Source organism: Oncorhynchus gorbuscha, linkage group LG17 (assembly GCF_021184085.1).
Source record: "Oncorhynchus gorbuscha isolate QuinsamMale2020 ecotype Even-year linkage group LG17, OgorEven_v1.0, whole genome shotgun sequence".
Lineage (NCBI taxonomy): Eukaryota > Metazoa > Chordata > Actinopteri > Salmoniformes > Salmonidae > Oncorhynchus > Oncorhynchus gorbuscha.
The window spans coordinates 47,752,773-47,765,744 of record NC_060189.1 but is presented as its reverse complement, the minus strand read 5'-3'; the positions used below and the strand labels follow the sequence as shown (position 1 = coordinate 47,765,744).

At 41.5% G+C, this 12,972-nt stretch overlaps 1 protein-coding gene across 2 annotated transcripts in view; it reads left to right on the top strand.

Moving 5' to 3' along the window:
• The first annotated feature begins 8,506 nt into the window (after positions 1–8,506).
• Positions 8,507–12,972, top strand: part of LOC124001287 (catenin alpha-2) — a 724,530-nt gene continuing 720,064 nt past the window's right edge. Inside the window, exon 1 of one of the 2 annotated variants that reach the window (XM_046307950.1) lies at positions 8,507–8,783. The gene's annotated coding sequence lies outside the window, so the exon portion shown is untranslated. Of the gene's footprint in view, positions 8,784–9,194; positions 9,732–12,972 lie in introns of those variants that run through there. The other variant, XM_046307952.1, reaches the window with a different exon arrangement.

Genomic DNA, 12,972 nt, shown 5'->3' with positions numbered 1-12,972 from the left:
GAAGTTGTGCAATAAGAAACGTTCATATTAGTTGTCTGATGCTAAATGTTTTGCTATGTTGTGCCCTCATGAGTAGGACCTATTTCAATTGTTTTGTAACAGAGTCGAGTCCTCCCGTCCTTTTTTAACATTGCTGGATACATCACCAGATGTGACTGGGTGCTTATGTAACGCAGAGGGGTACATTAACAGTTCAACAGCCCTGCAGTGATGCAATGCAGCTTCTCAGAACCCGGAGTGCTCCCCAATCTCAAGGGATCTTGGGTCAGTTTAGCATTTTCCCCACAATGGTAAAGGGTTGAGGGAGGGGAAGCTGATCCTAGATCTGTACCTAGAGGAATTGTCAACCTGGAGCAGAAATTGGCTTCTTGGGTTCAAGGTTCAAGCCAAGGGTCAGCTGCTCCTCCACTCCGGTATTGTTATTTACTGCTCATTTGCCACTGGTGTTTACTGTTATTTTTCTGAGCGGCCTAGATGTGCGAGTCAAGATGTTGTGACACTGTTATTTCCCCTGCTTCGCTCGTAAAACTGGTGTTAGGTAAAAGGGATGGCCTTATCAGACCTAAATTAGGAATGGAACAGAAATGAGTCCAGGGGCTGCATTCCAAATGGAACCCTATTCCCTACTTAGTGAACTATTTTGTCCATGGGCCTATGGGATGCAGTCCAGGGAATATCTAAAACAACAAGGGAGGTCCCTGAACTCAGTAAACTGCCTAGCCCTTACTGATGATGACACACGTACGCACACACGCACACACACACACACAGAGATACACAGACACACAGACACACACACACACACACACACACACACACACACACACACACACACACACACACACACACACACACACACACACACACACACACACACACACACACACACACACACACACACACACACACACACACACACACACACACACACACACACACACACACACACACACACACACACACTCCAGTGATGATGACAGTGCCTGCCTAAGCCTCTGGGTTGGGGATCAGGACTCCAGCTAGACCCTGGGGTGGGAGTTGGAACATGTGTCCCCAGCAGATGGGAGTTTTATGGGAGTCTCGCTTGCTGTGGACAAGCCTGGTCACACACACGTTGGTTTTACTATCCAAGTGGGGACCAAAAATGTATTCCCATTCAAAATCCTATTTTCCATAAACCCTAACCCTTAACTTAATCCTAACCCTAACTCCTAATCCTAACCCCTAAAACTCATTCTAAACATAACCCTAACCCTTACCCCTAAGCATAAAATAAATCAAGAATATTTTGGGGAGCAGTGAGTGGTTCTTCTCTATAATAAGGATGGTGGTAGAGCTATATGAGTGTGGCTGATTTAAATGTGGTCTTGTTAGTCTTAGCACTATTTGACAAATTATTTATTTTAAACACTGTATACAAAATACATATTTTAGTAGCTCATCACCAAGCACTGCCTCTTGCTAGGATCTGTGTGTAGTTCAAATGATGCACAAATACAGCATATAGTTATATCTATCCACAGTCAGAAACAGCTCTATTCCCAGTGTAGAGCAGCTTTGCTCCAGATGAAGCAGGGGCAGCAGATGGCTAAGGCTGAGTGGAGGGTGGAGACTGGAGCCCCAGTTACCCCACTCTGGGTGCCTCATAATCCCACAAAGCCCTGTCTTCTCCCCCCTGACAAATGAGAAACGGCCCCCACCACCGACAGCTTGTCCCAGCCCCGGCCACTGCCTGCCATTCACCGAGAGCCATCATGTAGCTGAGCTGGGAGACAATGGGTTGCTCTTAACTGCTCCTCCTCGCTCCCTCGCCTCCTGGTTTCTAAAGAGAGAGATGGAGAGACGGGGAATACGACACACAAAGAGGGATGTGTCGTCCTGTGAAGCCTTTCTCATATGAAGATCTGAACGAGGAAATAGGTCACGCTAGTGCGTTCACAGGACAGTTGTCTATGAACTAGACTAGAGCATGACAACATGGGGCGACAGGTAGCCTAGTGGTTAGAGCGTTGGGCCTGTACCCGAAAAGTTGTTAGATCGACATTCCCCAAGCTGGCAAGGTACAAATCTGTCGTTCTGCCCCTTGAACAAGGCAGTTAACCCACTATTCCTAGGCCATCATTGTAAATAATAATTTGTTCTTAACTGACTTGCCTACTTAAATAAAGGTTAATAAATAAAAACACGAATGACCAAACCCAATTATCTTGAACTCCATTTTTATGGAGAAAAAAGTGTTTTACTTAGCAACTAGCTACTAAAATTAAGCACAGTTGGATGGATCATTTGAAATTAATAATTTTGAGAGAGAAAATAATAAACCAAAATAAACATTTGTCTCCAATGACTTCCCTTGCCGACCTAAGGTTGTGGAAGTTTAACATTAGTTCATTTGTCTCTGCTACTTCTCTGTATCTTGCCCCTTATATCCCTTTCACTAATTCTCAAATTACTTAACACTGACCCAATTTGTTGGCTTGAACTCGCAGTGTAATCAAATTTCTGTGCGAGGCATATCTTCTCAGAGGCTCTTTTGTAATTACCTGCTTATTCCAGGATCCCGGTAATTCTCTTCAAATTCAACAAACTCCAATTGAACATCACTTGATGCTTTTCCACCCCTCCGAGCCCAGCTTGGAGCTGACAATGTGTGATGAACGAGTGAAGATTCTGAGAGAGAGAGAGAGAGAGAGAGAGAGAGAGAGAGAGAGAGAGAGAGAACTGTGACCAAATCTCTTGCAGCAGTACGCGGTCGAAGCCTCATCAAATACTTCAGAAGACAATGGACGTACCAAGTGATTGCAATCAGCAGCCGAACAGAGCTTTTTTCTATAATTAAAAAAAAACTAATATCATAACAAACCGGTAATAGTTATTGATTCACCAGGTTTTGGTTTTTAAAGGGTGTGTATGTTGCTCTTGTATGATATGATAATGTCAATGCTCTAACATCATTGATAATAACAAGGAAATGGGTTCCCCGTGGCGGACCAATCATGTTGTTAAAAAACAAACACACACACACACACTCTACTCCATTTATTAATATTTAGAACAGCGCATCACACATTCCGGAGTCTCAAGCTCATTATGGGAAATGCCAATCGCCGGGCGGATCACCAGGGGAAGTAAAAGATTCAGCAAAAAGCAGAGGAGAGATTCTGCCCCACTTTTTCTATTGCATGACAGGCAATTCATTAGGTGAGAAAATACATTTGCAGATTCACATGTTAAAAACTTTTATATGTGAAAATTGGATATGCAGTGTTATGTGTGAAAAACATTCACGTGACAAACTTAGTCATGTGGTATTGGATTTTGACACATGTAAAATTCATATTTGCTGTTTCACATGTAAAATACTTTTTTTTTTTTTTACTTCACATGTGGAATTGCAGATTCACATGTGGGGTTGAAATAATGTTTACTCTCCTCACATGTGAAAACATGGTGTTAACATGTAGCAGTAAACAATGTTTCCACCAGTGGAATTAAGGTGACCACATTTAAAAAGCCCAAATGCGGGAGATGGTAATGACCTTATGGGACATTCATGGAACAGTGGACAGAATAAAACATTTGAAATGACTACATACTGTAGTTCTGCTGTATCAAATACAATTTTATTGGTTACATGCACATATTTAGCAGATATTATTGCGAGTGTAGCGAAATGCTTATATAAAGGTCACTGTTAAAGGAGCAATCCTTAGTTGACACATACATTTTGGGGCATATAAATTAATAAGAATTTTTGAATCCAATGTTTGTAAACAAAATAAATGTAAACAACCACTACCTAAAAACATGGTTAAAACTATCATGTTGATATCATGGATGGTCAGTCCTTGAATCCATAGCATAGTCTATGGATTTGAGGGTGGTTGCATTTCTCCAGCCCCATCCCTCAGCTTTTTACTGAAACCATGGTGGGGAGTAATTGTGTAATTGAGTAAAAGTGATATTATATGGTGCAATCCTCTAGCAGACCTGGGCAATTCCAGTCCTCGGGGGGTCTGATTGGTGACACACTTTTCCCCCATCCCTAGGAAACATAGCTGATTTAAACGAATTGCATTCTGACCCGAGGACTGGCATTGCCCAGGCCTGCGAGTGAGTTACTTTTGTGCCATTAATATCAAGCACAACTTGTTATGTTGAGAACAAAAATGTTATATTGCAAAAACAAATATGATATTGAAAGCAAACATAAACCCAAAAGTATTGATAGAAAAAACAAATATCACAAGGAAATAATTTTGAAATGCAAGAAAAAAAATATTGTAAATGGAGGTTGAATTATTTTCAGATCATTAAAAAATAAATAAAAAGAATTAAGTAAAATGCCTCCAGTCAAAGATAAAAATATAATAGAAATAAACACACTTTTTTGTATGTTTCAATGACACTGAGGGTCAACGCTGTTACATCCAATGCTTGAGGCTAATGCCTGCGCAGCTGCTTGTACATGTGTACCCATACATACACACACTCACTCGCATTCAAACGCACACATGTGCACACACACTGACACACATGAAACACATGTAAATACAGTGCCTTTGGAAAGTATTCAGAGTGACCCCTTGACTTTTTCCACATACATAACAGCCTTATTCTGAAATGTATTACATTTGTTTTAAAAATCCTCATCATCTACAAACAATACTCTATAATGACAAAGCGAAAACAGGTTTAGAAATGCTAGTATTCAGTATTCAGACCCTCTGCTATTAGACTCGAAATTGAGCTCAGGTGCATCCTGTTTCCATTGATCATCCTTGAGATGTTTCTACAACTTGATTGGAGACCACCTGTGGTAAATTCAATTGATTGGACATGATTTGGAAAGGCACACACCTGTCTATATAAGGTCCCACAGTTGACAGTGCATGTCAGAGCAAAAACCTAGCCATGTTGTCAAAGGAATTGTCTGTAGAGCTCCGTGACAGGATCGTGTTGAGGGTAACAAAACATTTCTGCAGCATTGATAGTCCTGAGAACACAGTGGTCTCCATCAATCTTAAATGGAAGAAATATGGAACCCCCAAGAATCTTCCTAGAGCTGGCCGTCCGGCAAAACTGAGCGATCGGGGGAGAAGGTACTTAGTCAGGGAGGTGAGAAAGAACCCAATGGTTACTTTGACAGAGCTCCAGAGTTCCTCTGGGGAGATGGGAGAATCTTCCAGAAGGACAACCATCTCTGCAGCACTCCACCAATCAGGCCTTTATGGTAGAGTGGCCAGACGGAAGCCACTCTTCAGTAAAAGGCACATGGCAGTCTGCTTGAAGTTTGCCAAAAGGCACATAAAGACTCTCAGATCATGAGAAACAAGATTCTCTGCTCTGATGAAACCAAGATTGAACTCTTTGGCCTGAATGCCAATCATCACGTCTGGAGGAAAACTAGTTCCTGAAACGAGTCACATATGGAAGACTGCATAGTTGGGTTTAATTATAGTGTTATAATAAAGTGGGATGAATGTAGCCTAGATCATATTCACGTGTATCCATGTGTATGTCAATGACCAAGGTGCAGTTTACATTGCCTTTGTGTTCCAAATGGTACTCTATTATCTATGGGCCCTGGTCACTGTGTTCCAAATGGCACCCTATTTCCTATGGGCCCTGGTCAAATAAGTGCACTATAGAAAATAGGGTGCTATTTGGGACATATCCCATTGTTTTTGCGGAACCAATTTGAGCCAATGATAGCAAGCACAATAGTGTGATTTGCACTCATCCAAATTGTATGGAACATGTGATATACAGTCATTGTAATGTAATTACATTGTAAAGATGCCTTTATGTGGCACTAACATTTTCATGGTTCTTGATTGAAATGGCTGTTGCATTTTCATTTCCCATTCGAGATATAATTTCAAACTCCGATTGGCACAGCATGGCAAATGCCAGCTTTAGAACACAGTGCCAATTTCAAGCTGTGGCTGTAGGAGTGATTTGAAAGGGTGGCAATCTTATTATAGTGTTCATGTTTAGCCATTTTAAAGTACTCCTGTGACTAAGGCCAGTGTGAATGTCAACACATCAAATTCAAACTAGTACCATAGTGGTGCAGGCACCTGTTATTGAATTATTATTTGTTTTCATTAAACCTTTATTTAGGCAAGTCAGTTAAGAACAAATTCTTATTTACAATGACGCCTACCAAAAGGCAAGAGGCCTCCTGCGGGGAAGGTGGCGGTTGGGATTAAAAATACAACAATATAGGACAAAAGACACATCACGACAAGAGAGACACCACAATACTCCATAAAGACAGCCATAAGACAACAACATAGCGTGGCAGCAACATATGACAACACAGCATGGTAGCAACACAACATGACGACACAGGAGCAACACAACATGGCAGCAGCACAAAACATGGTACAAACACTATTGAGCACAGACAACAGCACAAAGGGCAAGAAGGTAGAGACAACAACACATCACTGGAAGCAGCCACAACTGTCAGTAAAGGTGTCCATGATTGAGTCTTTAAATGAAACGATGGAGAGACAACTTTTTTGACAGCCTATAGGCCTATGTAGATTACCATGTGTTGTTAAGCAACTTGCAAGATGTGTGTGATATGATTATATAAGGTTATTAATGGGTGAGTCACCTAAATTAGCTAAATTGATATTAATATAGGCTGTGCATATATTTTCTCCATGCTCAAAAATAGACCTTTAGACAACCAGCTAATTGAAATCTGAGGCTGACTCGTCTTTGCGCTCGATTTAGGTTCCACATACACCTACTTGAATCTACCTGTGAATTTTAATTTAGCCCGTCAGGTGATGCCCAACGTATGTTAATGCATTGACTCTGCATGTTTTCCATAAATGTATGTCATGATGACAAATGTATGGGGTCAGGTTCAGGCGTTCAACCTTTTGACAGATACACTCCCCTCCATATGTATTTGGACAGTGACGCTGCATACTTTAGCCTTTTAGATTTGCGATAGAATGTCTCATTTCAGGTGACAGTACAGAATGTCAGCATTTATTTAAGGGGATTGTCATATATATCAGTTTTACCGTTTAGAAATGAAAGCACTTTATGTATCTAGTTCACCGATTTGAAGATGTCAGAAGTATTTGGACAAATTCACTTATAGTGTATTCAAGTAGTCAGTTGCATTTGCGGCTTGTTTTGGTTGTTTTTTGGATTCTTTTTGGCCCAATAGGAACAGAATGGTGAATAATGTCTTGTGTCATTTTGGAGTCTATAGCCACCCAGGCCCACCCATGCCTATGCCCCTGATGTGGATGCTACCATGATTATGGATATTCATGAATGAATTGTGAACGATGATGAGTGAGAAAGTTAGAGGCACAAAGGTCATGCCCCCTTAAAAATACTAACCTCCCCTGTAATGGTGAGAAGATACCATGTTTTGTTATAGCCTCTGAATGGCGCTCTCACACTCATCACTTTTCATGATTCATTAATGATTTTTCTTAATCATGACACTATCAGGATTAATTTCGAAGTGTGTTCAGAAACATCTACTCACTTAGAAAGAAAATGACTCCAGTCATCACTCACCATTCAGTTACAGTACTATTGGACAACCAAAACAAACTGCAAATGCATCCAATGAACTTGATGTAGTCATTGCTTGCAAGAAATATGGGACCAAATACTAAACTTTGGACTGTTTTTTATACACTATAAGTTAATTGTCCAAATACTTTTGACTTCTTCACATGTGGGGACGACGACTAGATACATAAAGTGCTTTCCTTTCTAAACGGTAAACAGATATGGATGCAAATACCTTAAAACAAAAGGTGACATTCTATACTACTGCCTCATATGAAACATTTCGTAGAAAATGTGAGCATCACTGTCAAAAGACATTTGGAGGGATGGGCAATTCCACGGTGAAGAATAGTGCAGATGAAAAATTTGGTAACATAATAATGGTTTGTGCTGTTTGTGCCATTACCAAACTTTGCATCTGCACCGTTCTTAAAGTAAATGTGTTTTTGTAAACATTTTTTGTGTAAATTGTTAAAATTAGTCCTTGTGCATATGGTATGGCTTGTTTAACTTTGCAGTCATTTGTTTTTGTTTGACATACATTTTAAAGTGAAAAATCTGAGTCTCACTGATACAGCTGTTAGTTCAACGTCAAAATTTGATTTACATTTGGTTGAGTTGTTAACTAATGTCCAGTCTTTCTCCTTGTTTATAGCTCGCCCTAGCCATATATATATTTTTTAAATACAGGCATAACCACAATCATTATCAGTCCATGTAGACTATGCGCATCATCCACTTGTCCCATTTTCCAGCGTTTCAGAGTCACAATTTGGCAACTACACGCATAAAAATACGCTGTCAAGCTACTAGCAGGACGCGGTCTCAACCGAAATACTGCGCATGCGCACGACAGCGAGTCCGCTGATTTGACAGTCCTTTTGAATGTGCGCCACGCAACTCACTATATTGCAACGCACTCACTATTCCACGGAGCTGCGCACAGAGCGCACGATCAGCACCTGTCCTCCTCTGTGGCTTTGGCTTCAGCGGTGGGAGTGGTCATTATTTGGCAGGGAGCGGCGGCAGAATTTCCTAGACACCGACAGCCGCGCGTGCCGTGCACCCGTTCAGATTCAGCACTATTCTGAAGGGAAAGCGCACGGATTTAGGCGATTCAACCGAAGGAACGAGACCGAGAAAGCAGTATATTTTAGGAATACACAGTAAAACAACACATTATACATCATTTTTTTGTTGAGATACAAGAGCTGTCATCAAACCAGGTAAGCTTTGAAAGACAGCCACACTAGCCAGGGTTTTTCCGAGCAATATCGTAACGCGGTCTCGCGGCTGGGTCAGACGCTACACGGTAACGTAAGCAAGGCGAGGTTGACGCGTCCTAGTCAATTTCTCTATTTCAATGAACATTCTAATTATAATGCATCCTTTTTAAAGGAAAGGGGATGCACGTTTAATGCCTCTATGATATGTATGGTTATTTTCCCCCCGGCATTGCTGGGTAATTAATGATAGCTGAAACGTTTTCCAAGTGGGTACGGTACCCTCCAACAAGCAGTGGTGAAGCCTGCACGCGCGCTGTCAGCAGGAGCCTCTTGTCGGGCGAGTCGCGAGACCTGGCTGGTGTAGCACGTTAGCTTGATAGCAGCTAAGCTACCACACAGACGTTGGCTGTGTTTTCATCTCGGGAATAATGGGTCTTCCGTCGGAATACAACATGGGTTCGTGTAGCCCCGATTGGCTTTGTGTTGACTGGTAGCTGAAATGATGGAATTACTCGTTTTTTTTTTAGTTATTCCTTTTCCAATCTGAATCTTTCAGGCTGGAGCGCATCCTATATTTTCGTCCCTACCCATCCGGATAATGCATCCGTTATTCTTTGTCTCGGTTATGCTGTACTATTAGGCAACTCGTTGTCTGAATATGTCACATAAGGGGCAGGCACAGATATCTTAATATAAATGATGTGTGGCTTAATTTAATCCTCTATTTTTAATACCACAACAGTGGTGCTGTTCAACATTTCTCGCAGAATCATTTTGAATGAGTTAACGTTACTTGGCTGTTTTCAGCTGGGCTACCAGGCAGGTTTAAAAGTTAGTAGTGTAGTGCACAGTTGTCGTTTTTTTAAACAAACACATTTTTCCCATATTTGCTTTTATTTTTTTGTTGAATTATTGACACTCGGTTAGAGAATGAAGTCCGTGACTCAGGTAAGCAGCCGACTGCAAGTCTTGTTTTTGCCTCAGCACCTAACATAAAACGGTGTTGAAAGCTTTTCAATGAAAGCGTTCGTAGCATGTGAGCGCCAAAGCGCATACAATACAAAATGCAGTGCTGTAGTACTATTCTTTATCTACAGTTAGATGGTAAACACGTTTGTAATTGTTCTAAAAACACCCCAATACTAAAATAGGCCCTTGGCTTTGTTTGTGCACAACCTCATTCCTCCGGGCAAGAAGCAGTGCCTGTCCAATAATAAGCCTGTAGTGGTGAATGGCTGACTGCTCAAAAGCAAAGTGTGTGTAGACCCATGTATCTGTGCATGTTTATTGAATTATAGTCCCATACAGTAATGTCTGGGTTATGATTCGGTGTGTGGTTTGTGGATAACACACACACACACATTCTGTTCCTGTAACCGGAGCTGAGCCTGGCATCTCAGAGAGCTCCAGGGGTCACGGAGTGGCCGCATTTAGAACTTGAACTTTTGATTGGTGCCCAGACATGCAGGGAGGACACTCACAGAGAGCATATATGGCTCACTCTGTGTTTTCTTCACAATTGTTTTCTTCAGTCGTGTGTGTGTGTTTGTGGACTGTGTAAGGAATATGGTACCATTTGAGACACAGTCTTAGGTGTTTGGGTCGAGTTATAGGGCTGCAGTCTTACTAGTTCCTTGTTGTGTTGTCCTGGAACTCTGGAGAGCTGTTATAGGCTATAGGTCCTAGATACACAATCAATAACAGTTCAATAGGAGTGCATTTTGTGACTGGTCTCCAGGGAGACAGGGGTGGGGGCCATATTGGCAGGACACCTACAACTGGAAGGCTTCATGGTAGCCATAGAAGCCCTGTAGCCTGGGACAGTCAATCACCACCTTCCGGAGACACCTGAAACCCCACCTCTTTAAGGAATACCTAGGATAGGATAAGTAATCCCTCTCACCCCCCCCTTTAAGATTTAGATGCACTATTGTAAGGTGACTGTTCCACTCGATGTCATAAGGTGAATGCACCAATTTGTAAGTCGCTCTGGATAAGAGCGTCTGCTAAATGACTAAAATGTAAATGTAAATGACAGAAATGCAGGTTGAACTAAGGTTTTGTGAATTAGGCACCAAACGGAAGCAAACAGACTGATACAGAGAGGGACTACAAGGATTTGTCCGAATAGAAACACATTTTCCTTTTCCGCTGCTAAACATGTTCCTTTGTGTGCTCTAATGAACAAAACCCAGGTAGAGGTTTCTCCACTGCCTGCATTCAGTCTGTCACTCCAAAGGAGTAAGGTTTCAAGGTTTTGAGGCTCTGCTTTGGGGAATGGCCTATCTATGCTAAGGTGAGAAAAACACACACCATAGGATGACTTAGGGTTGGTCATCTTATGTGAAAATACCTAAAGGCTATAGGATGGATCAAGACTGACTTGTGCCACATCGATGATAATTCTTGACCACAATGAGTAATGTTGCCATGTATATAATACAACGTTGAAGGTTATTGCACTGACAACTTTGATCCCTTGGTTGTTTTCATGGAAGATTGGTCAAATATTTCCATTGATAGTGTCACGTTCTGACCTTAGTTCCTTTGTTTTGTCTTTGTTATAGTATGGTCAGGCCGTGAGTTGGGGTGGGCAGTCTGTTCTTTTTTCTATAATTTGGGATTTCTGTGTTTGGCCTGGTATGGTTCTCAATCAGAGGCAGCTGTCAATCGTTGTCCCTGATTGAGAACCATACTTAGTTAGCCTGGTTTCACCTTTGAGTTGTGGGTGATTATTTTCTGTTCTGTGTTTTGTGTATTCACCGTATAGGACTGTTTCGTTTTGTTCGATGTTGCTTTATTGTTTTGTTCTTTAGTGTTCTGAGTTATAATAAATATCACGAACACTTGCCACGCTGCGCATTGGTCCTCCGATCCTTCCTACTACTCCTCCTCGTCAGAGTGACAATGTTTTGTCCTCACATTTGTCTTTGATGGAGACATTAGATGTATGAGACATAACTCAGTATTTGTTGTAATACTCTGTAGGAGTACTATTACATGTGATTCAGGCCCTCTGAAAACAGTTGGACATTTTGGATGATGATGCATTTAAAAGTCACAATAACCCTGACAACGACTTTTATTCAGTTCAGACATGTTGCTTGTTTAGCTGCCCAAAGTAGTGACTACATGGGTGACCCCATAGAGATGCCCTGCAAACCCGGGTTCAAATAGTAATCGTAGGAGTTCAAATACTTTAGCTGGGCTTGATTGAGCTTGACTGGTGCACTGAAACCAATGGAAAAGAGTCCCAAATCTCGCCCGTCTGGCACTCAAGGCAGGCTCAATCAAACGCTCAAAGTATTTACAAGAAAACAAATGTTAGTTGAACCGAGGTGGTCTGGTGATCCAGTGATATGGTGGGAAGTTTCGTTTCAGCAGCCAGCAGTCAGTGCACTGCTCCTAGAGAGTGAGCGCATTGCACTTAGCTGCATTCTCTCCAGCTTTCAAACAGCCAAAGACCACACCCAACAGAGTCTCCATAGACTCGGTTGCTTAGTATCAATCACTCAAATGTATTTATAAAGCCCTTTTTACATCAGCCGATGTCACAAAGTGCTAGACGTGCAGCTGCCGTGTTAGTTTTCCCTCTAGTTAGCCTCCTAGGCAGACGCCATGTTGGAAAAAAAGCACTCAATCATGTTCTTCACAGGGTAGTTAAAAACTAGCATACTGTTGTTTAGTACAGTTAAGTACTTCGTACTTTAATTAAGAACATTGTAACTATGTAATTAGGGAATGAGCCCTTTATTGTGTTTTACCATAATTAGCCATATTAATTCGTTTTGAGTCTCCAGTTGATAAATTGGCCATTGGGAAATCTTTTAAATCACCAAAGCATGGAAAGAGCGAACCAATGTTGTTAAGAGGTAACATTACCTGTGATAAAGTTGTTATCGGCTCAATTAAAAAAGGCACAGGGGCGTGAGGGAGTTAGCTAATGGACTACAAGATCGAGGAGTTATTTTAGCAAGCAAACTCTGAGTGGTAAGACACCTTTGTTCATCATTGTCCAGCAGACAAGGCTTATTTCTCAGGGCAGACTTGCTGCAGGGCATTTTAAAGGCTCTTTTAAGACCTTTTCATTTAACATTTCTTATTCATTCCCCTCGCAGACTTCCAAGGAAGATGATGTTGCCCCTATCCTCCAAGTAGAGATATTGATCTTGACCAGATTCAACTGTTA